The following is a 25745-nucleotide window of genomic DNA, read 5'->3' as shown; positions in this document are numbered from 1 at the left end:
TGTGAAACAAAGTTTCTTTGCTGGCCTGATCTGGCTGAAGTAGGACTCCTGCTCTGGGTGTGCTACATTGCCCTAGAGCTGAAAGGCACAACGTGCAGGCTTCTTTCCAAAGGGCGAGTTGGGCCCCACAGCATCTTGCTTCCAGCTCTTTGGGAAGCTAAGAAACAACTCGCTCTGCACAGTGCTCTTACAGCCTACCGGGAACATCTCTTCCAAAGGCCTGTGAAACGCAGTTTCTTTGCAGGCCTGATCTGGCTGAAGTAGGACTCCTGCTCTGGGTGTGGTACATTGTCCTAGAGCTGAAAGGCACAACGTGCAGGCTTCTTTCCAAAGGGCGAGTTGGGCCCCACAGCATCTTGCTTCCAGCTCTTTGGGAAGCTAAGAAACAACTCGCTCTGCACACTGCTCTTACAGCCTACCGGGAACATCTCTTCCAAAGGCCTGTGAAACGCAGTTTCCTTGCAGGCCTGATCTGGCTGAAGTAGGACTTCTGCTCTGGGTGTGCTACATTGCCCTTGAGCTGAAAGGCACAACTTGCAGGCTTCTTTCCAAAGGGCGAGTTGGGCCCCACAGCATCTTGCTTCCAGCTCTTTGGGAAGCTAAGAAACAACTCGCTCTGCACAGTGCTCTTACAGCCTACCGGGAACATCTCTTCCAAAGGCCTGTCAAACGCAGTTTCTTTGCAGGCCTGATCTGGCTGAAGTAGGACGTCTGCTCTGGGTGTGCTACATTGCCCTAGAGCTGAAAGGCACAACGTGCAGGCTTCTTTCCAAAGGGCGAGTTGGGCCCCACAGCATCTTGCTTGCAGCTCTTTGGGAAGCTAAGAAACAACTCGCTCTGCACAGTGCTCTTACAGCCTACCGGGAACATCTCTTCCAAAGGCCTGTGAAACGCAGTTTCTTTGCAGGCCTGATCTGGCTGAAGTAGGACTCCTGCTCTGGGTGTTGTACATTGCCCTAGAGCTTCAACGCACAAGGCCCAGCCTTGTATAAAAGGGGGAGAGAGGCCCCAAAGCATCTTGCTTCCAGCTCCTTGGGAAGCTAAGAAACAGCTCGCTCTGCACAGTATTCTTACAGCCTACCGGAACATCTCTTACAAAGGCCAGTGAAACGCAGTTTCTTTGCAGGCCTGATCTGCCTGAAGTAGAACTTCTGCTCTGGGTGTGCTACATTGCCCTAGAGCTGAAAGGCACAACGTGCGGTCTTCTTTCCAAAGGGCGAGTTGGGAGCAAAGCATCTAGCTTCCAGCTCTTTGGGAAGCTAAGAAACAACTCGCTCTGCACATTCCTCTTACAGACTACCGGGAACATCTCTTCCAAAGGCCCGTGAAAAGTAGTTTCTTTGCAGGCCTGATCTGCCTGAAGTAGAACTTCTGCTCTGGGTGTGCTGCATTGCCCTAGTACTTCCATGCACAAGGCCCTACCTTGTATCCACCTGGAGAGAGGCCCTAAAGAATCCTGCTTCCAGCGATTTGGGAAGCTGATAAAAAACTCGCTGTGCACAGTGCTCTTACAGCCTACCGAGAACATCTCTTACAAAGGCCTGTGAAACGCAGTTTTTTTGCAGGCGTCATGTGGCTGAAGTAGAACTTCTGCTCTGGGTGTGCTACATTGCCCTAGACCTTCCATGCACAAGGCCCAGTCTTGTATCCAAACTGGAGAGAGGCCCTAAAGCATCTTGCTTCCAGCTCTATGGCAAGCTAAGAAACAACTCGCTGCGCACAGTGCTCTTACAGCCTACCGGGAACATATCGTAAAAGGGGCTGTGAAACGCAGTTTTTTGCAGGCCTGATATGGGTGGAGTAGAAACTCTGCTCTGGGTGTGCTAAATTGCCCTAGTGCTCCAAGGCACAAAGTGCTGAATCATTTCCAAAGACGGAGATACACCCCACAGCATCTTGCTTAAAGCTTTTTGTGAAGCTAAGAATCAACTCGCTCTGCACAGTGCTCCTACAGCCTTCCGGGAACATCTTTACAAAGGCCTGTGAAACGCAGTTTCTTTGCAGTCCTGATCTGGCTGAAGGAGAACTTGTGCTCTGCATGTGCTACATTGCCCTAGAGCTTCCATGCACAAGGCCCTGCCTTGTATCCAAAGTGGAGAGAGGCCCTAAAGAATCTTGCTTCCAGCTCTTCGGGAAGATAAGAAACAACTCGCTCTGCACACTGCTCTTACAGTCTACTGGGAACATCTCTTACACAGTCCTGTGAAACGCACTTTTCCTTGCAGGCCTGATCTGGCTGAAGTAGAACTTCTGCTCTGGGTGTGCTACATTGCCCTAGAGCTGAAAGGCACAAAGTGCTGAATCATTTCCAAAGACGGAGATACGCCCCAAAGCATCTTGCTTCCAGCTCTTTGGGAATCTAAGAAAAAACTCGCTCTGCACAGTGCTCTTACAGCCTACCGGGAACATCTCTTCCAAAGGCCTGTGAAACGCAGTTTCTTTGCAGGCCTGATCTGGCTGAAGTAGGGCTCCTGCTCTGGGTGTGCTACATTGCCCTAGAGCTGAAAGGCACAACGTGCAGGCTTCTTTCCAAAGGGCGAGTTGGGCCCCACAGCATCTTGCTTCCAGCTCTTTGGGAAGCTAAGAAACAACTCGCTCTGCACAGTGCTCTTACAGCCTACCGGGAACATCTCTTCCAAAGGCCTGTGAAACGCAGTTTCTTTGCAGGCCTGATCTGGCTGAAGTAGGACTTCTGCACTGGGTGTGCTACTTTGCCCTAGAGCTGAAAGGCACAACGTGCAGGCTTCTTTCCAAAGGGCGAGTTGGGCCCCACAGCATCTTGCTTCCAGCTCTTTGGGAAGCTAAGAAACAACTCGCTCTGCACAGTGCTCTTACAGCCTACCGGGAACATCTCTTCCAAAGGCCTGTGAAACAAAGTTTCTTTGCTGGCCTGATCTGGCTGAAGTAGGACTTCTGCTCTGGGTGTGCTACATTGCCCTAGAGCTGAAAGGCACAACGTGTAGGCTTCTTTCAAAGGGCGAGTTGGGCCCCACAGCATCTTGCTTCCAGCTCTTTGGGAAGCTAAGAAACAACTCGCTCTGCACAGTGCTCTTACAGCCTACCGGGAACATCTCTTCCAAAGGCCTGTGAAACAAAGTTTCTTTGCTGGCCTGATCTGGCTGAAGTAGGACTCCTGCTCTGGGTGTGCTACATTGCCCTAGAGCTGAAAGGCACAACGTGCAGGCTTCTTTCCAAAGGGCGAGTTGGGCCCCACAGCATCTTGCTTCCAGCTCTTTGGGAAGCTAAGAAACAACTCGCTCTGCACAGTGCTCTTACAGCCTACCGGGAACATCTCTTCCAAAGGCCTGTGAAACGCAGTTTCTTTGCAGGCCTGATCTGGCTGAAGTAGGACTCCTGCTCTGGGTGTGCTACATTGTCCTAGAGCTGAAAGGCACAACGTGCAGGCTTCTTTCCAAAGGGCGTGTTGGGCCCCACAGCATCTTGCTTCCAGCTCTTTGGGAAGCTAAGAAACAACTCGCTCTGCACAGTGCTCTTACAGCCTACCGGGAACATCTCTTCCAAAGGCCTGTGAAACGCAGTTTCCTTGCAGGCCTGATCTGGCTGAAGTAGGACTTCTGCTCTGGGTGTGCTACATTGCCCTTGAGCTGAAAGGCACAACTTGCAGGCTTCTTTCCAAAGGGCGAGTTGGGCCCCACAGCATCTTGCTTCCAGCTCTTTGGGAAGCTAAGAAACAACTCGCTCTGCACAGTGCTCTTACAGCCTACCGGGAACATCTCTTCCAAAGGCCTGTCAAACGCAGTTTCTTTGCAGGACTGATCTGGCTGAAGTAGGACTTCTGCTCTGGGTGTGCTACATTGCCCTAGAGCTGAAAGGCACAACGTGCAGGCTTCTTTCCAAAGGGCGAGTTGGGCCCCACAGCATCTTGCTTGCAGCTCTTTGGGAAGCTAAGAAACAACTCGCTCTGCACAGTGCTCTTACAGCCTACCGGGAACATCTCTTCCAAAGGCCTGTGAAACGCAGTTTCTTTGCAGGCCTGATCTGGCTGAAGTAGGACTCCTGCTCTGGGTGTTGTACATTGCCCTAGAGCTTCAACGCACAAGGCCCAGCCTTGTATAAAAGGGGGAGAGAGGCCCCAAAGCATCTTGCTTCCAGCTCCTTGGGAAGCTAAGAAACAGCTCGCTCTGCACAGTATTCTTACAGCCTACCGGAACATCTCTTACAAAGGCCAGTGAAACGCAGTTTCTTTGCAGGCCTGATCTGCCTGAAGTAGAACTTCTGCTCTGGGTGTGCTACATTGCCCTAGAGCTGAAAGGCACAAAGTGCTGAATCATTTCCAAAGACGGAGATACGCCCCTAAGCATCTTGCTTCCAGCTCTTTGGGAATCTAAGAAAAAACTCGCTCAGCATAGTGCTCTTACAGCCTACCGGGAACATCTCTTCCAAAGGCCTGTGAAATGCAGTTTCTTTGCAGGCCTGATCTGGCTGAAGTAGGACTTCTGCACTGGGTGTGCTACTTTGCCCTAGAGCTGAAAGGCACAACGTGCAGGCTTCTTTCAAAGGGCGAGTTGGGCCCCACAGCATCTTGCTTCCAGCTCTTTGGGAAGCTAAGAAACAACTCGCTCTGCACAGTGCTCTTACAGCCTACCGGGAACATCTCTTCCAAAGGCCTGTGAAACGCAGTTTCTTTGCAGGCCTGATCTGGCTGAAGTAGGACTCCTGCTCTGGGAGTGCTACATTGCCCTAGAGCTGAAAGGCACAACGTGCAGGCTTCTTTCCAAAGGGCGAGTTGGGCCCCACAGCATCTTGCTTCCAGCTCATTGGGAAGTTAAGAAACAACTCGCTCTGCACTGAGCTCTTACAACCTACCGGGAACATCTCTTCCAAAGGCCTGTGAAACGCAGTTTCTTTGCAGGCCTGATGTGCTTGAAGTAGAAATTCTGCTCTGAGTGTGCTACATTGCCCTAGAGCTGAAAAGCACAACGTGCAGTCTTCTTTCCAAAGGGCGAGTTGGACCCCACAGCATCTTTCTTCCAGCTCTTTGGGAAGCTAAGAAACAACTCGCTCTGCACAGTGCTCTTACAGCCTACCGGGAACATCTCTTCCAAAGGCCTGTGAAACGCAGTTTCTTTGCAGGCCTTATCTGGCTGAAGTAGGACTTCTGCTCTGGGTGTGCTACATTGCCCTAGAGCTGAAAGGCACAACGTGCAGGCTTCTTTCCAAAGGGCGACTTGGGCCCCACAGCATCTTGCTTCCAGCTCTTTCGGAAGCTAAGAATCAACTCGCTCTGCACAGTGCTGTTACAGCCTACCGGGAACATCTCTTCCAATGGCCTGTGAAACGCAGTTTCTTTGCAGGCCTGATCTGGCTGAAGTAGGACTCCTGCTCTGGGTGTGCTACATTGCCCTAGAGCTGAAAGGCACAACGTGCAGGCTACTTTCCAAAGGGCGAGTTGGGCCCCACAGCATCTTGCTTCCAGCTCTTTGGGAAGCTAAGAAACAACTCGCTCCGCACAGTGCTCTTACAGCCTACCGGGAACATTTCTTCCAAAGGCCTGTGAAACGCAGCTTCTTTGCAGGCCTGATCTGGCTGAAGTAGGACTCCTGCTCTGGGTGTGCTACATTGCCCTAGAGCTGAAAGGCACAACGTGCAGGCTTCTTTCCAAAGGGCGAGTTGGGCCCCACAGCATCTTGCTTCCAGCTCTTTGGGAAGCTAAGAAACAACTCGCTCTGCACAGTGCTCTTACAGTCTACTGGGAACATCTCTTACACAGTCCTGTGAAACGCAGTTTTCCTTGCAGGCCTGATCTGGCTGAAGTAGAACTTCTGCTCTGGGTGTGCTACATTGCCCTAGAGCTGAAAGGCACAAAGTGCTGAATCATTTCTAAAGACGGAGATACGCCCCAAAGCATCTTGCTTCCAGCTCTTTGGGAATCTAAGAAAAAACTCGCTCTGCACAGTGCTCTTACAGCCTACCGGGAACATCTCTTCCAAAGGCCTGTCAAACGCAGTTTCTTTGCAGGCCTGATCTGGTTGAAGTAGGACTTCTCCCCTTGGCTGTGCTACATTGCTCTAGAGCTGAAAGGCACAACGTGCAGGCTTCTTTCCAAAGGGCGAGTTGGGCCCCACAGCATCTTGCTTCCAGCTCTTTGGGAAGCTAAGAAACAACTCGCTCTGCACAGTGCTCTTACAGCCTACCGGGAACATCAATTCCAAAGGCCTGTGAAACACAGTTTCTTTGCAGGCCTGATCTGGCTGAAGTAGGACTTCTGCTCTGGGTGTGCTACATTGCCCTAAAGCTGAAAGGCACAACGTGCAGGCTTCTTTCAAAGGGCGAGTTGGGCCCCACAGCATCTTGCTTCCAGATCTTTGGGAAGCTAAGAAACAACTCGCTCTGCACAGTGCTCTTACAGCCTACCGGGAACATCTCTTCCAAAGGCATGTGAAACGCAGTTTCTTTGCAGGCCTGATCTGGCTGAAGTAGGACGTCTGCTCTGGGTGTGCTACATTGCCCTAGAGCTGAAAGGCACAACGTGCAGGCTTCTTTCCAAAGGGCGAGTTGGGCCCCACAGCATCTTGCTTCCAGCTCTTTGGGAAGCTAAGAAACAACTCGCTCTGCACAGTGCTCTTACAGCCTACCGGGAACATCTCTTCCAAAGGCCTGTGAAACGCAGTTTCTTTGCAGGCCTGATCTGGCTGAAGTAGGGCTCCTGCTCTGGGTGTGCTGCATTGCCCTAGAGCTGAAAGGCACAACGTGCAGGCTACTTTCCAAAGGGCGAGTTGGGCCCCACAGCATCTTGCTTCCAGCTCTTTGGGAAGCTAAGAAACAACTCGCTCTGCACAGTGCTCTTAGAGCCTACAGGGAACATTTCTTCCAAAGGCCTGTGAAACGCAGTTTCTTTGCAGGCCTGATCTGGCTGAAGTAGGACTCCTGCTCTGGGTGTGCTACATTGCCCTAGAGCTGAAAGGCACAACGTGCAGGCTTCTTTCCAAAGGGCGAGTTGGGCCCCACAGCATCTTGCTTCCAGCTCTTTGGGAAGCTAAGAAACAACTCGCTCTGCACAGTGCTCTTACAGTCTACGGGGAACATCTCTTACACAGTCCTGTGAAACGCAGTTTTCCTTGCAGGCCTGATCTGGCTGAAGTAGAACTTCTGCTCTGGGTGTGCTACATTGCCCTAGAGCTGAAAGGCACAAAGTGCTGAATCATTTCCAAAGACGAAGATACGCCCCAAAGCATCTTGCTTCCAGCTCTTTGGGAATCTAAGAAAAAACTCGCTCAGCATAGTGCTCTTACAGCCTACCGGGAACATCTCTTCCAAAGGCCTGTGAAATGCAGTTTCTTTGCAGGCCTGATCTGGCTGAAGTAGGACTTCTGCACTGGGTGTGCTACTTTGCCCTAGAGCTGAAAGGCACAACGTGCAGGCTTCTTTCAAAGGGCGAGTTGGGCCCCACAGCATCTTGCTTCCAGCTCTTTGGTAAGCTAAGAAACAACTCGCTCTGCACAGTGCTCTTACAGCCTACCGGGAACATCTCTTCCAAAGGCCTGTGAAACGCAGTTTCTTTGCAGGCCTGATCTGGCTGAAGTAGGACTCCTGCTCTGGGTGTGCTACATTGCCCTAGAGCTGAAAGGCACAACGTGCAGGCTTCTTTCCAAAGGGCGAGTTGGGCCCCACAGCATCTTGCTTCCAGCTCATTGGGAAGTTAAGAAACAACTCGCTCTGCACTGAGCTCTTACAACCTACCGGGAACATCTCTTCCAAAGGCCTGTGAAACGCAGTTTCTTTGCAGGCCTGATGTGCTTGAAGTAGAAATTCTGCTCTGAGTGTGCTACATTGCCCTAGAGCTGAAAAGCACAACGTGCAGTCTTCTTTCCAAAGGGCGAGTTGGACCCCACAGCATCTTTCTTCCAGCTCTTTGGGAAGCTAAGAAACAACTCGCTCTGCACAGTGCTCTTACAGCCTACCGGGAACATCTCTTCCAAAGGCCTGTGAAACGCAGTTTCTTTGCAGGCCTGATCTGGCTGAAGTAGGACTCTTGCTCTGGGTGTGCTACATTGCCCTAGAGCTGAAAGGCACAACGTGCAGGCTTCTTTCCAAAGGGCGACTTGGGCCCCACAGCATCTTGCTTCCAGCTCTTTGGTAAGCTAAGAATCAACTCGCTCTGCACAGTGCTGTTACAGCCTACCGGGAACATCTCTTCCAAAGGCCTGTGAAACGCAGTTTCTTTGCAGGCCTGATCTGGCTGAAGTAGGACTCCTGCTCTGGGTGTGCTACATTGCCCTAGAGCTGAAAGGCACAACGTGCAGGCTACTTTCCAAAGGGCGAGTTGGGCCCCACAGAATCTTGCTTCCAGCTCTTTGGGAAGCTAAGAAACAACTCGCTCCGCACAGTGCTCTTACAGCCTACCGGGAACATTTCTTCCAAAGGCCTGTGAAACGCAGCTTCTTTGCAGGCCTGATCTGGCTGAAGTAGGACTCCTGCTCTGGGTGTGCTACATTGCCCTAGAGCTGAAAGGCACAACGTGCAGGCTTCTTTCCAAAGGGCGAGTTGGGCCCCACAGCATCTTGCTTCCATCTCTTTGGGAAGCTAAGAAACAACTCGCTCTGCACAGTGCTCTTACAGTCTACTGGGAACATCTCTTACACAGTCCTGTGAAACGCAGTTTTCCTTGCAGGCCTGATCTGGCTGAAGTAGAACTTCTGCTCTGGGTGTGCTACATTGCCCTAGAGCTGAAAGGCACAAAGTGCTGAATCATTTCTAAAGACGGAGATACGCTCCAAAGCATCTTGCTTCCAGCTCTTTGGGAATCTAAGAAAAAACTCGCTCTGCACAGTGCTCTTACAGCCTACCGGGAACATCTCTTCCAAAGGCCTGTGAAACGCAGTTTCTTTGCAGGCCTGATCTGGCTGAAGTAGGACTTCTGCACTGGGTGTGCTACTTTGCCCTAGAGCTGAAAGGCACAACGTGCAGGCTTCTTTCAAAGGGCGAGTTGGGCCCCACAGCATCTTGCTTCCAGCTCTTTGGGAAGCTAAGAAACAACTCGCTCTGCACAGTGCTCTTACAGCCTACCGGGAACATCTCTTCCAAAGGCCTGTGAAACGCAGTTTCTTTGCAGGCCTGATCTGGCTGAAGTAGGACTCCTGCTCTGGGTGTGCTACATTGCCCTAGAGCTGAAAGGCACAACGTGCAGGCTTCTTTCCAAAGGGCGAGTTGGGCCCCACAGCATCTTGCTTCCAGCTCTTTGGGAACCTAAGAAACAACTCGCTCTGCACTGAGCTCTTACAGCCTACCGGGAACATCTCTAGCAATGGCCTGTGAAACGCAGTTTCTTTGCAGGCCTGATGTGCTTGAAGTAGAACTTCTGCTCTGAGTGTGCTACATTGCCCTAGAGCTGAAACGCACAACGTGCAGGCTTCTTTCCAAAGGGCGAGTTGGGCCCCACAGCATCTTGCTTCCAGCTATTTGGGAAGCTAAGAAACAACTCGCTCTGCACAGTGCTCTTACAGCCTACCGGGAACATCTCTTCCAAAGGCCTGTGAAACGCAGTTTCTTTGCAGGACTTATCTGGCTGAAGTAGTTCTCCTGCTCTGGGTGTGCTACATTGCCCTAGAGCTGAAAGGCACAACGTGCAGGCTTCTTTCCAAAGGGCGAGTTGGGCCCCACAGCATCTTGCTTCCAGTTCTTTGGAAGGGTAAGAATCAACTCGCTCTGCACAGTGCTGTTACACCCTACCGGGAACATCTCTTCCAATGGCCTGTGAAACGCAGTTTCTTTGCAGGCGTCATCTGGTTGAAGTAGGACTTCTCCCCTTGGTGTGCTACATTGCTCTAGAGCTGAAAGGCACAACGTGCAGGCTTCTTTCCAAAGGGCGAGTTGGGCCGAACAGCATCTTGCTTCCAGCTCTTTGGGAAGCTAAGAAACAACTCGCTCTGCACAATGCTCTTACAGCCTACCGGGAACATCTCTTCCAAAGGCCTGTGAAACAAAGTTTCTTTGCTGGCCTGATCTGGCTGAAGTAGGACTTCTGCTCTGGGTGTGCTACATTGCCCTAGAGCTGAAAGGCACAACGTGCAGGCTTCTTTCAAAGGGCGAGTTTGGCCCCACAGCATCTTGCTTCCAGCTCTTTGGGAAGCTAAGAAACAACTCGCTCTGCACAGTGGTCTTACAGCCTACCGGGAACATCTCTTCCAAAGGCCTGTGAAACGCAGTTTCTTTGCAGGCCTGATCTGGCTGAAGTAGGACGTCTGCTCTGGGTGTGCTACATTGCCCTAGAGCTGAAAGGCACAACGTGCAGGCTTCTTTCAAAGGGCGAGTTGGGCCCCACAGCATCTTGCTTCCAGCTCTTTGGGAAGCTAAGAAACAACTCGCTCTGCACAGTGCTCTTACAGCCTACCGGGAACATCTCTTCCAAAGGCCTGTGAAACACAGTTTCTTTGCAGGCCTGATCTGGCTGAAGTAGGACTTCTTCTCTGGTTGTGCTACATTGCCCTAGAGCCGAAAGGCACAACGTGCAGGCTTCTTTCCAAAGGGCGAGTTCGGCCCCACAGCATCTTGCTTCCAGCTCTTTGGGAAGCTAAGAAACAACTCGCTCTGCACAGTGCTCTTACAGCCTACCGGGAACATCTCTTCCAAAGGCCTGTGAAACAAAGTTTCTTTGCAGGCCTGATCTGGCTGAAGTAGGACTTCTGCTCTGGGTGTGCTACATTGCCCTAGAGCTGAAAGGCACAAGGTGCAGGCTTCTTTCCAAAGGGCGAGTTGGGCCCCAAAGCATCTTGCTTCCAGCTCTTTGGGAAGCTAAGAAACAACTCGCTCTGCACAGTGCTCTTACAGCTTACCGGGAACATCTCTTCCAAAGGCCTGTGAAACGCAGTTTCTTTGCAGGCCTGATCTGGCTGAAGTAGGACGTCTGCTCTGGGTGTGCTACATTGCCCTAGAGCTGAAAGGCACAACGTTCAGGCTTCTTTCCAAAGGGCGAGTTGGGCCCCACAGCATCTTGCTTCCAGCTCTTTGGGAAGCTAAGAAACAACTCGCTCTGCACAGTGCTCTTACAGCCTACCGGGAACATCTCTTCCAAAGGCCTGTGAAACGCAGTTTCTTTGCAGGCCTGATCTGGCTGAAGTAGGACGTCTGCTCTGGGTGTGCTACATTGCCCTAGAGCTGAAAGGCACAACGTGCAGGCTACTTTCCAACGGGCGAGTTGGGCCCCACAGCATCTTGCTTCCAGCTCTTTGGGAAGCTAATAAACAACTCGCTCTGCACAGTGCTCTTACAGCCTACCGGGAACATCTCTTCCAAAGGCCTGTGAAACGCAGTTTCTTTGCAGGCCTTATCTGGCTGAAGTAGGACTTCTGCTCTGGGTGTGCTACATTGCCCTAGAGCTGAAAGGCACAACGTGCAGGCTTCTTTCCAAAGGGCGAGTTGGGCCCCACAGCATCTTGCTTCCAGCTCTTTGGCAAGGTAAGAAACAACTCGCTCTGCACAGTGCTCTTACAGCCTACCGGGAACATCTCTTCCAAATGCCTGTGAAATGCAGTTTCTTTGCAGGCCTGATCTGGCTGAAGTAGGACTTCTGCTCTGGGTGTGCTACATTGCCCTAGAGCTGACAGGCACAACGTGCAGGCTTCTTTCCAAAGGGCGAGTTGGGCCCCACAGCATCTTGCTTCCAGCTCTTTGGGAAGCTAAGAAACAACTCGCTCTGCACAGTGCTCTTACAGCCTACCGGGAACATCTCTTCCAAAGGCCTGTGAAACGCAGTTTCTTTGCAGGCCTGATCTGGCAGAAGTAGGACTTCTGCTCTGGGTGTGCTACATTGCCCTAGAGCTGAAAGGCACAACGTGCAGGCTTCTTTCAAAGGGCGAGTTGGGCCCCACAGCATCTTGCTTCCAGCTCTTTGGGAAGCTAAGAAACAACTCGCTCTGCACAGTGCTCTTACAGCCTACCGGGAACATCTCTTCCAAAGGCCTGTGAAACGCAGTTTCTTTGCAGGCCTGATCTGGCTGAAGTAGGACTTCTGCTCTGGGTGTGCTACATTGCCCTAGAGCTGAAAGTCACAACGTGCAGGCTTCTTTCCATAGGGCGAGTTGGGCCCCACAGCATCTTGCTTCCAGCTCTTTGGGAAGCTAAGAAACAACTCGCTCTGCACAGTGCTCTTACAGCCTACCGGGAACATCTCTTCCAAAGGCCTGTGAAACGCAGTTTCTTTGCAGGCCTGACCTGGCTGAAGTAGGACTCCTGCTCTGGGTGTGCTACATTGTCCTAGAGCTGAAAGGCACAACGTGCAGGCTTCTTTCCAAAGGGCGAGTTGGGCCCCACAGCATCTTGCTTCCAGCTATTTGCGAAGCGAAGAAACAACTCGCTCTGCACAGTGCTCTTACAGCCTACCGGGAACATCTCTTCCAAAGGCCTGTGAAACGCAGTTTCTTTGCAGGACTTATCTGGCTGAAGTAGGACTCCTGCTCTGGGTGTGCTACATTGTCCTAGAGCTGAAAGGCACAACGTGCAGGCTTCTTTCCAAAGGGCGAGTTGGGCCCCACAGCATCTTGCTTCCAGCTATTTGGGAAGCTAAGAAACAACTCGCTCTGCACAGTGCTCTTACAGCCTACCGGGAACATCTCTTCCAAAGGCCTGTGAAACGCAGTTTCTTTGCAGGACTTATCTGGCTGAAGTAGTTCTCCTGCTCTGGGTGTGCTACATTGTCCTAGAGCTGAAAGGCACAACGTGCAGGCTTCTTTCCATAGGGCGAGTTGGGCCCCACAGCATCTTGCTTCCAGCTATTTGCGAAGCGAAGAAACAACTCGCTCTGCACAGTGCTCTTACAGCCTACCTGGAACATCTCTTCCAAAGGCGTGTGAAACGCAGTTTCTTTGCAGGCCTGACCTGGCTCAAGTAGGACTCCTGCTCTGGGTGTGCTACATTGCCCTAGAGCTGAAAGGCACAACGTGCAGGCTTCTTTCCAAAGGGCGAGTTGGGCCCCACATCATCTTGCTTCCAGATCTTTGGGAAGCTAAGAAACAACTCGCTCTGCACAGTGCTCTTACAGCCTACCGGGAACATCTCTTCCAAAGGCCTGTGAAACGCAGTTTCTTTGCAGGCCTGATCTGGCTGAAGTAGGACTCCTGCTCTGGGTGTTGTACATTGCCCTAGAGCTTCAACGCACAAGGTCCAGCCTTGTATAAAAGGGGGAGAGAGGCCCCAAAGCATCTTGCTTCCAGCTCCCTGGGAAGCTAAGAAACAGCTCGCTCTGCACAGTATTCTTACAGCCTACCGGAACATCTCTTACAAAGGCCAGTGAAACGCAGTTTCTTTGCAGGCCTGATCTGCCTGAAGTAGAACTTCTGCTCTGGGTGTGCTACATTGCCCTAGAGCTGAAAGGCACAACGTGCGGTCTTCTTTCCAAAGGGCGAGTTGGGAGCAAAGCATCTAGCTTCCAGCTCTTTGCGAAGCTAAGAAACAACTCGCTCTGCACATTTCTCTTACAGACTACCGGGAACATCTCTTCCAAAGGCCCGTGAAAAGTAGTTTCTTTGCAGGGCTGATCTGCCTGAAGTAGAACTTCTGCTCTGGGTGTGCTGCATTTCCCTAGAACTTCCATGCACAAGGCCCTACCTTGTATCCACCAGGAGAGAGGCCCTAAAGAATCTTGCTTCCAGCGATTTGGGAAGCTGATAAAAAACTCGCTGTGCACAGGGCTCTTACAGCCTACCGAGAACATCTCTTACAAAGGCCTGTGAAACGCAGTTTTTTTGCAGGCGTCATGTGGCTGAAGTAGAACTTCTGCTCTGGGTGTGCTACATTGTCCTAGAGCTTCCATGCACAAGGCCCAGTCTTGTATCCAAACTGGAGAGAGGCCCTAAAGAATCTTGCTTCCAGCTCTTCGGGAAGATAAGAAACAACTCGCTCTGCACAGTGCTCTTACAGTCTACTGGGAACATCTCTTACACAGTCCTGTGAAACGCAGTTTTCCTTGCAGGCCTGATCTGGCTGAAGTAGAACTTCTGCTCTGGGTGTGCTACATTGCCCTAGAGCTTAAAGGCACAAAGTGCTGAATCATTTCCAAAGACGGAGATACGGCCCAAAGCATCTTGATTCCAGCTCTTTGGGAATCTAAGAAAAAACTCGCTCTGCACAGTGCTCTTACAGCCTACCGGGAACATCTCTTCCAAAGGCCTGTGAAACGCAGTTTCTTTGCAGGCCTGATCTGACTGAAGTAGGACTTCTGCTCTGGGTGTGCTACATTGCCCTAGAGCTGAAAGGCACAACGTGCAGGCTTCTTTCCAAAGGGCGAGTGGGGCCCCACAGCATCTTGCTTCCAGCTCTTTGGAAAGCTAAGAAACAACTCGCTCTGCACAGTGCTCTTACAGCCTACCGGGAACATCTCTTCCAAAGGCCTGTGAAACGCAGTTTCTTTGCAGGCCTGACCTGGCTGAAGTAGGACTCCTGCTCTGGGTGTGCTACATTGTCCTAGAGCTGAAAGGCACAACGTGCAGGCTTCTTTCCAAAGGGCGAGTTGGGCCCCACAGCATCTTGCTTCCAGCTCTTTGGGAAGCTAAGAAACAACTCGCTCTGCACAGTGCTCTTACAGCCTACCGGGAACATCTCTTCCAACGGTCTGTGAAACGCAGTTTCCTTGCAGGCCTGATCTGCCTGAAGTAGGACTTCTGCTCTGGGTGTGCTACATTGCCCTAGAGCTGAAACGCGCAACGTGCAGGCTTCTTTCCAAGGGCGAGTTGGGCCCACAGCATCTTGCTTCCAGCTCTTTGGGAAGCTAAGAAACAACTCGCTCTGCACAGTGCTCTTACAGCCTACCGGGAACATCTCTTCCAAAGGCCTGTGAAACGCAGTTTCTTTGCAGGCCTGATCTGGCTGAAGTAGGACTTCTGCTCTGGGTGTGCTACTTTGCCCTAGAGCTGAAAGGCACAACGTGCAGGCTTCTTTCAAAGGGCGAGTTGGGCCCCACAGCATCTTGCTTCCAGCTCTTTGGGAAGCTAAGAAACAACTCGCTCTGCACAGTGCTCTTACAGCCTACCGCGAACATCTCTTCCAAAGGCCTGTGAAACGCAGTTTCTTGTAGGCCTGATCTGGCTGAAGTAGGACTTCTGCTCTGGGTGTGCTACGTTGCCCTAGTGCTCAAAGGCACAACGTGCAGGCTTCTTTCCAAAGGGCGAGTTGGGCCCCACAGCATCTTGCTTCCAGCTCTTTGGGAACCTAAGAAACAACTCGCTCTGCACTGAGCTCTTACAGCGTACCGGGAACATCTCTTCCAAAGGCCTGTGAAACGCAGTTTCTTTGCAGGCCTGATGTGCTTGAAGTAGAACTTCTGCTCTGAGTGTGCTACATTGCCCTAGAGCTGAAACGCACAACGTGCAGGCTTCTTTCCAAAGGGCGAGTTGGGCCCCACAGCATCTTGATTGCAGCTCTTTGGGAAGCTAAGAAACAACTCGCTCTGCACAGTGCTCTTACAGCCTACCGGGAACATCTCTTCCAAAGGCCTGTCAAACGCAGTTTCTTTGCAGGACTGATCTGGCTGAAGTAGGACTTCTGCTCTGGGTGTGCTACATTGCCCTAGAGCTGAAAGGCACAACGTGCAGGCTTCTTTCCAAAGGGCGAGTTGGGCCCCACAGCATCTTGATTGCAGCTCTTTGGGAAGCTAAGAAACAACTCGCTCTGCACAGTGCTCTTACAGCCTACCGGGAACATCTCTTCCAAAGGCCTGTGAAACGCAGTTTCTTTGCAGGCCTGATCTGGCTGAAGTAGGACTCCTGCTCTGGGTGTTGTACATTGCCCTAGAGCTTCAACGCACAAGGCCCAGCCTTGTATAAAAGGGGGAGAGAGGCCCCAAAGCATCTTGCTTCCAGCTCCTTGGGAAGCTAAGAAACAGCTCGCTCTGCACAGTATTCTTACAGCCTACCGGAACATCTCTTACAAAGGCCAGTGAAACGCAGTTTCTTTGCAGGCCTGATCTGCCTGAAGTAGAACTTCTGCTCTGGGTGTGCTACATTGCCCTAGAGCTGAAAGGCACAACGTGCGGTCTTCTTTCCAAAGGGCGAGTTGGGAGCAAAGCATCTAGCTTCCAGCTCTTTGGGAAGCTAAGAAACAACTCGCTCTGCACATTCCTCTTACAGACTACCGGCAACATCTCTTCCAAAGGCCCGTGAAAAGTAGTTTCTTTGCAGGCCTGATCTGCCTGAAGTAGAACTTCTGCTCTGGGTGTGCTGCATTGCCCTAGTACTTCCATGCACAAGGCCCTACCTTGTATCCACCTGGAGTGAGGCCCTAAAGAATCCTGCTTCCAGCGATTTGGGAAGCTGATAAAAAACTCGCTGTGCACAGTGCTCTTACAGCCTACCGAGAACATCTCTTACAAAGGCCTGTGAAACGCAGTTTTTTTGCAGGCGTCATGTGGCTGAAGTAGAACTTCTGCTCTGGGTGTGCTACATTGCCCTAGACCTTCCATGCACAAGGCCCAGTCTTGTATCCAAACTGGAGAGAGGCCCTAAAGCATCTTGCTTCCAGCTCTATGGCAAGCTAAGAGACAACTCGCTCTGCACAGTGGTCTTACAACCTACCGGGAACATCTCTTCCAAAGGCCTGTGAAACGCAGTTTCTTTGCAGGCCTGATCTGGCTGAAGTAGGACGTCTGCTCTGGGTGTGCTACATTGCCCTAGAGCTGAAAGGCACAACATGCAGGCTTCTTTCAAAGGGCGAGTTGGGCCCCACAGCATCTTGCTTCCAGCTCTTTGGGAAGCTAAGAAACAACTCGCTCTGCACAGTGCTCTTACAGCCTACCGGGAACATCTCTTCCAAAGGCCTGTGAAACGCAGTTTCTTTGCAGGCCTGATCTGGCTGAAGTAGGACTTCTTCTCTGGGTGTGCTACATTGCCCTAGAGCCGAAAGGCACAACGTGCAGGCTTCTTTCCAAAGGGCGAGTTCGGCCCCACAGCATCTTGCTTCCAGCTCTTTGGGAAGCTAAGAAACAACTCGCTCTGCACAGTGCTCTTACAGCCTACCGGGAACATCTCTTCCAAAGGCCTGTGAAACGCAGTTTCTTTGCAGGCCTGATCTGGCTGAAGTAGGACTTCTGCTCTGGGTGTGCTACATTGCCCTAGAGCTGAAAGGCACAAGGTGCAGGCTTCTTTCCAAAGGGCGAGTTGGGCCCCAAAGCATCTTGCTTCCAGCTCTTTGGGAAGCTAAGAAACAACTCGCTCTGCACAGTGCTCTTACAGCCTACCGGGAACATCTCTTCCAAAGGCCTGTGAAACGCAGTTTCTTTGCAGGCCTGATCTGGCTGAAGTAGGACGTCTGCTCTGGGTGTGCTACATTGCCCTAGAACTGAAAGGCCCAACGTTCAGGCTTCTTTCCAAAGGGCGAGTTGGGCCCCACAGCATCTTGCTTCCAGCTCTTTGGGAAGCTAAGAAACAACTCGCTCTGCACAGTGCTCTTACAGCCTACCGGGAACATCTCTTCCAAAGGCCTGTGAAACGCAGTTTCTTTGCAGGCCTGATCTGGCTGAAGTAGGACGTCTGCTCTGGGTGTGCTACATTGCCCTAGAGCTGAAAGGCACAACGTGCAGGCTACTTTCCAACGGGCGAGTTGGGCCCCACAGCATCTTGCTTCCAGCTCTTTGGGAAGCTAATAAACAACTCGCTCTGCACAGTGCTCTTACAGCCTACCGGGAACATCTCTTCCAAAGGCCTGTGAAACGCAGTTTCTTTGCAGGCCTGATCTGGCTGAAGTAGGACTTCTGCTCTGGGTGTGCTACATTGCCCTAGAGCTGAAAGGCACAAAGTGCTGAATCATTTCCAAAGACGGAGATACGCCCCAAAGCATCTTGCTTCCAGCTCTTTGGGAATCTAAGAAAAAACTCGCTCAGCATAGTGCTCTTACAGCCTACCGGGAACATCTCTTCCAAAGGCCTGTGAAATGCAGTTTCTTTGCAGGCCTGATCTGGCTGAAGTAGGACTTCTGCACTGGGTGTGCTACTTTGCCCTAGAGCTGAAAGGCACAACGTGCAGGCTTCTTTCAAAGGGCGAGTTGGGCCCCACAGCATCTTGCTTCCAGCTCTTTGGGAAGCTAAGAAACAACTCGCTCTGCACAGTGCTCTTACAGCCTACCGGGAACATCTCTTCCAAAGGCCTGTGAAACGCAGTTTCTTTGCAGGCCTGATCTGGCTGAAGTAGGACTCCTGCTCTGGGTGTGCTACATTGCCCTAGAGCTGAAAGGCACAACGTGCAGGCTTCTTTCCAAAGGGCGAGTTGGGCCCCACAGCATCTTGCTTCCAGCTCATTGGGAAGTTAAGAAACAACTCGCTCTGCACTGAGCTCTTACAACCTACCGGGAACATCTCTTCCAAAGGCCTGTGAAACGCAGTTTCTTTGCAGGCCTGATGTGCTTGAAGTAGAAATTCTGCTCTGAGTGTGCTACATTGCCCTAGAGCTGAAAAGCACAACGTGCAGTCTTCTTTCCAAAGGGCGAGTTGGACCCCACAGCATCTTTCTTCCAGCTCTTTGGGAAGCTAAGAAACAACTCGCTCTGCACAGTGCTCTTACAGCCTACCGGGAACATCTCTTCCAAAGGCCTGTGAAACGCAGTTTCTTTGCAGGCCTTATCTGGCTGAAGTAGGACTTCTGCTCTGGGTGTGCTACATTGCCCTAGAGCTGAAAGGCACAACGTGCAGGCTTCTTTCCAAAGGGCGACTTGGGCCCCACAGCATCTTGCTTCCAGCTCTTTGGGAAGCTAAGAATCAACTCGCTCTGCACAGTGCTCTTACAGTCTACTGGGAACATCTCTTACACAGTCCTGTGAAACGCAGTTTTCCTTGCAGGCCTGATCTGGCTGAAGTAGAACTTCTGCTCTGGGTGTGCTACATTGCCCTAGAGCTGAAAGGCACAAAGTGCTGAATCATTTCTAAAGACGGAGATACGCCCCAAAGCATCTTGCTTCCAGCTCTTTGGGAATCTAAGAAAAAACTCGCTCTGCACAGTGCTCTTACAGCCTACCGGGAACATCTCTTCCAAAGGCCTGTCAAACGCAGTTTCTTTGCAGGCCTGATCTGGTTGAAGTAGGACTTCTCCCCTTGGCTGTGCTACATTGCTCTAGAGCTGAAAGGCACAACGTGCAGGCTTCTTTCCAAAGGGCGAGTTGGGCCCCACAGCATCTTGCTTCCAGCTCTTTGGGAAGCTAAGAAACAACTCGCTCTGCACAGTGCTCTTACAGCCTACCGGCAACATCAATTCCAAAGGCCTGTGAAACACAGTTTCTTTGCAGGCCTGATCTGGCTGAAGTAGGACTCCTGCTCTGGGTGTGCTACATTGCCCTAGAGCTGAAAGGCACAACGTGCAGGCTTCTTTCCAAAGGGCGAGTTGGGCCCCACAGCATCTTGCTTCCAGCTCTTTGGGAACCTAAGAAACAACTCGCTCTGCACTGAGCTCTTACAGCCTACCGGGAACATCTCTAGCAAAGGCCTGTGAAACGCAGTTTCTTTGCAGGCCTGATGTGCTTGAAGTAGAACTTCTGCTCTGAGTGTGCTACATTGCCCTAGAGCTGAAACGCACAACGTGCAGGCTTCTTTCCAAAGGGCGAGTTGGGCCCCACAGCATCTTGCTTCCAGCTATTTGGGAAGCTAAGAAACAACTCGCTCTGCACAGTGCTCTTACAGCCTACCGGGAACATCTCTTCCAAAGGCCTGTGAAACGCAGTTTCTTTGCAGGACTTATCTGGCTGAAGTAGTTCTCCTGCTCTGGGTGTGCTACATTGCCCTAGAGCTGAAAGGCACAACGTGCAGGCTTCTTTCCAAAGGGCGAGTTGGGCCCCACAGCATCTTGCTTCCAGTTCTTTGGAAGGGTAAGAATCAACTCGCTCTGCACAGTGCTGTTACACCCTACCGGGAACATCTCTTCCAATGGCCTGTGAAACGCAGTTTCTTTGCAGGCGTCATCTGGTTGAAGTAGGACTTCTCCCCTTGGTGTGCTACATTGCTCTAGAGCTGAAAGGCACAACGTGCAGGCTTCTTTCCAAAGGGCGAGTTGGGCCGAACAGCATCTTTCTTCCAGCTCTTTGGGAAGCTAAGAAACAACTCGCTCTGCACAATGCTCTTACAGCCTACCGGGAACATCTCTTCCAAAGGCCTGTGAAACAAAGTTTCTTTGCTGGCCTGATCTGGCTGAAGTAGGACTTCTGCTCTGGGTGTGCTACATTGCCCTAGAGCTGAAAGGCACAACGTGCAGGCTTCTTTCAAAGGGCGAGTTTGGCCCCACAGCATCTTGCTTCCAGCTCTTTGGGAAGCTAAGAAACAACTCGCTCTGCACAGTGGTCTTACAGCCTACCGGGAACATCTCTTCCAAAGGCCTGTGAAACGCAGTTTCTTTGCAGGCCTGATCTGGCTGAAGTAGGACGTCTGCTCTGGGTGTGCTACATTGCCCTAGAGCTGAAAGGCACAACGTGCAGGCTTCTTTCAAAGGGCGAGTTGGGCCCCACAGCATCTTGCTTCCAGCTCTTTGGGAAGCTAAGAAACAACTCGCTCTGCACAGTGCTCTTACAGCCTACCGGGAACATCTCTTCCAAAGGCCTGTGAAACACAGTTTCTTTGCAGGCCTGATCTGGCTGAAGTAGGACTTCTTCTCTGGTTGTGCTACATTGCCCTAGAGCCGAAAGGCACAACGTGCAGGCTTCTTTCCAAAGGGCGAGTTCGGCCCCACAGCATCTTGCTTCCAGCTCTTTGGGAAGCTAAGAAACAACTCGCTCTGCACAGTGCTCTTACAGCCTACCGGGAACATCTCTTCCAAAGGCCTGTGAAACGCAGTTTCTTTGCAGGCCTGATCTGGCTGAAGTAGGACTTCTGCTCTGGGTGTGCTACATTGCCCTAGAGCTGAAAGGCACAAGGTGCAGGCTTCTTTCCAAAGGGCGAGTTGGGCCCCAAAGCATCTTGCTTCCAGCTCTTTGGGAAGCTAAGAAACAACTCGCTCTGCACAGTGCTCTTACAGCTTACCGGGAACATCTCTTCCAAAGGCCTGTGAAACGCAGTTTCTTTGCAGGCCTGATCTGGCTGAAGTAGGACGTCTGCTCTGGGTGTGCTACATTGCCCTAGAGCTGAAAGGCACAACGTTCAGGCTTCTTTCCAAAGGGCGAGTTGGGCCCCACAGCATCTTGCTTCCAGCTCTTTGGGAAGCTAAGAAACAACTCGCTCTGCACAGTGCTCTTACAGCCTACCGGGAACATCTCTTCCAAAGGCCTGTGAAACGCAGTTTCTTTGCAGGCCTGATCTGGCAGAAGTAGGACTTCTGCTCTGGGTGTGCTACATTGCCCTAGAGCTGAAAGGCACAACGTGCAGGCTTCTTTCAAAGGGCGAGTTGGGCCCCACAGCATCTTGCTTCCAGCTCTTTGGGAAGCTAAGAAACAACTCGCTCTGCACAGTGCTCTTACAGCCTACCGGGAACATCTCTTCCAAAGGCCTGTGAAACGCAGTTTCTTTGCAGGCCTGATCTGGCTGAAGTAGGACTTCTGCTCTGGGTGTGCTACATTGCCCTAGAGCTGAAAGTCACAACGTGCAGGCTTCTTTCCATAGGGCGAGTTGGGCCCCACAGCATCTTGCTTCCAGCTCTTTGGGAAGCTAAGAAACAACTCGCTCTGCACAGTGCTCTTACAGCCTACCGGGAACATCTCTTCCAAAGGCCTGTGAAACGCAGTTTCTTTGCAGGCCTGACCTGGCTGAAGTAGGACTCCTGCTCTGGGTGTGCTACATTGTCCTAGAGCTGAAAGGCACAACGTGCAGGCTTCTTTCCAAAGGGCGAGTTGGGCCCCACAGCATCTTGCTTCCAGCTCTTTGGGAAGCTAAGAAACAACTCGCTCTGCACAGTGCTCTTACAGCCTACCGGGAGCATCTCTTCCAAAGGCCTGTGAAACGCAGTTTCTTTGCAGGCCTGATCTGGCTGAAGTAGGACTTCTGCTCTGGGTGTGCTACATTGCCCTAGAGCTGAAAGGCACAACGTGCAGGCTTCTTTCCAAAGGGCGAGTTGGGCCCCACAGCATCTTGCTTCCAGCTCTTTGGGAAGCTAAGAAACAACTCGCTCTGCACAGTGCTCTTACAGCCTACCGGGAACATCTCTTCCAAAGGCCTGTGAAACGCAGTTTTTTTTTGCAGGCCTGATCTGGCTGAAGTAGGACTTCTGCTCTGGGTGTGCTACTTTGCCCTAGAGCTGAAAGGCACAACGTGCAGGCTTCTTTCCAAAGGGCGAGTTGGGCCCCACAGCATCTTGCGTCCAGCTCTTTGGGAAGATAAGAAACAACTCGCTCTGCACAGTGCTCTTACAGCCTACCGGCAACATCTCTTCCAAAGGCCTGTGAAACACAGTTTCTTTGCAGGCCTGATCTGGCTGAAGTAGGACTTCTACTCTGGGTGTGCTACATTGCCCTAGATCTGAAAGGCACAACGTGCAGGCTTCTTTCAAAGGGCGAGTTGGGCCCGACAGCATCTTGCTTCCAGCTCTTTGGGAAGCTAAGAAACAGCTCGCTCTGCACAGTGCTCTTACAGCCTACCGGGAACATCTCTTCCAAAGGCCTGTGAAACGCAGTTTCTTGTAGGCCTGATCTGGCTGAAGTAGGACTTCTGCTCTGGGTGTGCTACGTTGCCCTAGAGCTGAAAGGCACAACGTGCAGGCTTCTTTCCAAATGGGGAGTTGGGCCCCACAGCATCTTGCTTCCAGCTCTTTGGGAACCTAAGAAACAACTCGCTCTGCACTGAGCTCTTACAGCCTACCGGGAACATCTCTAGCAAAGGCCTGTGAAACGCAGTTTCTTTGCAGGCCTGATGTGCTTGAAGTAGAACTTCTGCTCTGAGTGTGCTACATTGCCCTAGAGCTGAAACGCACAACGTGCAGGCTTCTTTCCAAAGGGCGAGTTGGGCCCCACAGCATCTTGCTTCCAGCTATTTGGGAAGCTAAGAAACAACTCGCTCTGCACAGTGCTCTTACAGCCTACCGGGAACATCTCTTCCAAAGGCCTGTGAAACGCAGTTTCTTTGCAGGACTTATCTGGCTGAAGTAGTTCTCCTGCTCTGGGTGTGCTACATTGTCCTAGAGCTGAAAGGCACAACGTGCAGGCTTCTTTCCATAGGGCGAGTTGGGCCCCACAGCATCTTGCTTCCAGCTATTTGCGAAGCGAAGAAACAACTCGCTCTGCACAGTGCTCTTACAGCCTACCGGGAACATCTCTTCCAAAGGCGTGTGAAACGCAGTTTCTTTGCAGGCCTGACCTGGCTCAAGTAGGACTCCTGCTCTGGGTGTGCTACATTGCCCTAGAGCTGAAAGGCACAACGTGCAGGCTTCTTTCCAAAGGGCGAGTTGGGCCCCACATCATCTTGCTTCCAGATCTTTGGGAAGCTAAGAAACAACTCGCTCTGCACAGTGCTCTTACAGCCTACCGGGAACATCTCTTCCAAAGGCCTGTGAAACGCAGTTTCTTTGCAGGCCTGATCTGGCTGAAGTAGGACTCCTGCTCTGGGTGTTGTACATTGCCCTAGAGCTTCAACGCACAAGGTCCAGCCTTGTATAAAAGGGGGAGAGAGGCCCCAAAGCATCTTGCTTCCAGCTCCCTGGGAAGCTAAGAAACAGCTCGCTCTGCACAGTATTCTTACAGCCTACCGGAACATCTCTTACAAAGGCCAGTGAAACGCAGTTTCTTTGCAGGCCTGATCTGCCTGAAGTAGAACTTCTGCTCTGGGTGTGCTACATTGCCCTAGAGCTGAAAGGCACAACGTGCGGTCTTCTTTCCAAAGGGCGAGTTGGGAGCAAAGCATCTAGCTTCCAGCTCTTTGCGAAGCTAAGAAACAACTCGCTCTGCACATTTCTCTTACAGACTACCGGGAACATCTCTTCCAAAGGCCCGTGAAAAGTAGTTTCTTTGCAGGGCTGATCTGCCTGAAGTAGAACTTCTGCTCTGGGTGTGCTGCATTTCCCTAGAACTTCCATGCACAAGGCCCTACCTTGTATCCACCAGGAGAGAGGCCCTAAAGAATCTTGCTTCCAGCGATTTGGGAAGCTGATAAAAAACTCGCTGTGCACAGGGCTCTTACAGCCTACCGAGAACATCTCTTACAAAGGCCTGTGAAACGCAGTTTTTTTGCAGGCGTCATGTGGCTGAAGTAGAACTTCTGCTCTGGGTGTGCTACATTGTCCTAGAGCTTCCATGCACAAGGCCCAGTCTTGTATCCAAACTGGAGAGAGGCCCTAAAGAATCTTGCTTCCAGCTCTTCGGGAAGATAAGAAACAACTCGCTCTGCACAGTGCTCTTACAGTCTACTGGGAACATCTCTTACACAGTCCTGTGAAACGCAGTTTTCCTTGCAGGCCTGATCTGGCTGAAGTAGAACTTCTGCTCTGGGTGTGCTACATTGCCCTAGAGCTTAAAGGCACAAAGTGCTGAATCATTTCCAAAGACGGAGATACGGCCCAAAGCATCTTGATTCCAGCTCTTTGGGAATCTAAGAAAAAACTCGCTCTGCACAGTGCTCTTACAGCCTACCGGGAACATCTCTTCCAAAGGCCTGTGAAACGCAGTTTCTTTGCAGGCCTGATCTGACTGAAGTAGGACTTCTGCTCTGGGTGTGCTACATTGCCCTAGAGCTGAAAGGCACAACGTGCAGGCTTCTTTCCAAAGGGCGAGTGGGGCCCCACAGCATCTTGCTTCCAGCTCTTTGGAAAGCTAAGAAACAACTCGCTCTGCACAGTGCTCTTACAGCCTACCGGGAACATCTCTTCCAAAGGCCTGTGAAACGCAGTTTCTTTGCAGGCCTGACCTGGCTGAAGTAGGACTCCTGCTCTGGGTGTGCTACATTGTCCTAGAGCTGAAAGGCACAACGTGCAGGCTTCTTTCCAAAGGGCGAGTTGGGCCCCACAGCATCTTGCTTCCAGCTCTTTGGGAAGCTAAGAAACAACTCGCTCTGCACAGTGCTCTTACAGCCTACCGGGAACATCTCTTCCAACGGTCTGTGAAACGCAGTTTCCTTGCAGGCCTGATCTGCCTGAAGTAGGACTTCTGCTCTGGGTGTGCTACATTGCCCTAGAGCTGAAACGCGCAACGTGCAGGCTTCTTTCCAAGGGCGAGTTGGGCCCACAGCATCTTGCTTCCAGCTCTTTGGGAAGCTAAGAAACAACTCGCTCTGCACAGTGCTCTTACAGCCTACCGGGAACATCTCTTCCAAAGGCCTGTGAAACGCAGTTTCTTTGCAGGCCTGATCTGGCTGAAGTAGGACTTCTGCTCTGGGTGTGCTACTTTGCCCTAGAGCTGAAAGGCACAACGTGCAGGCTTCTTTCAAAGGGCGAGTTGGGCCCCACAGCATCTTGCTTCCAGCTCTTTGGGAAGCTAAGAAACAACTCGCTCTGCACAGTGCTCTTACAGCCTACCGCGAACATCTCTTCCAAAGGCCTGTGAAACGCAGTTTCTTGTAGGCCTGATCTGGCTGAAGTAGGACTTCTGCTCTGGGTGTGCTACGTTGCCCTAGTGCTCAAAGGCACAACGTGCAGGCTTCTTTCCAAAGGGCGAGTTGGGCCCCACAGCATCTTGCTTCCAGCTCTTTGGGAACCTAAGAAACAACTCGCTCTGCACTGAGCTCTTACAGCGTACCGGGAACATCTCTTCCAAAGGCCTGTGAAACGCAGTTTCTTTGCAGGCCTGATGTGCTTGAAGTAGAACTTCTGCTCTGAGTGTGCTACATTGCCCTAGAGCTGAAACGCACAACGTGCAGGCTTCTTTCCAAAGGGCGAGTTGGGCCCCACAGCATCTTGCTTCCAGCTCTT

The sequence above is a fragment of the Equus caballus genome, chromosome 1 (genome assembly GCF_041296265.1).
Source record: "Equus caballus isolate H_3958 breed thoroughbred chromosome 1, TB-T2T, whole genome shotgun sequence".
Taxonomy (NCBI): domain Eukaryota; kingdom Metazoa; phylum Chordata; class Mammalia; order Perissodactyla; family Equidae; genus Equus; species Equus caballus.
This window is presented reverse-complemented; position numbering follows the sequence as displayed.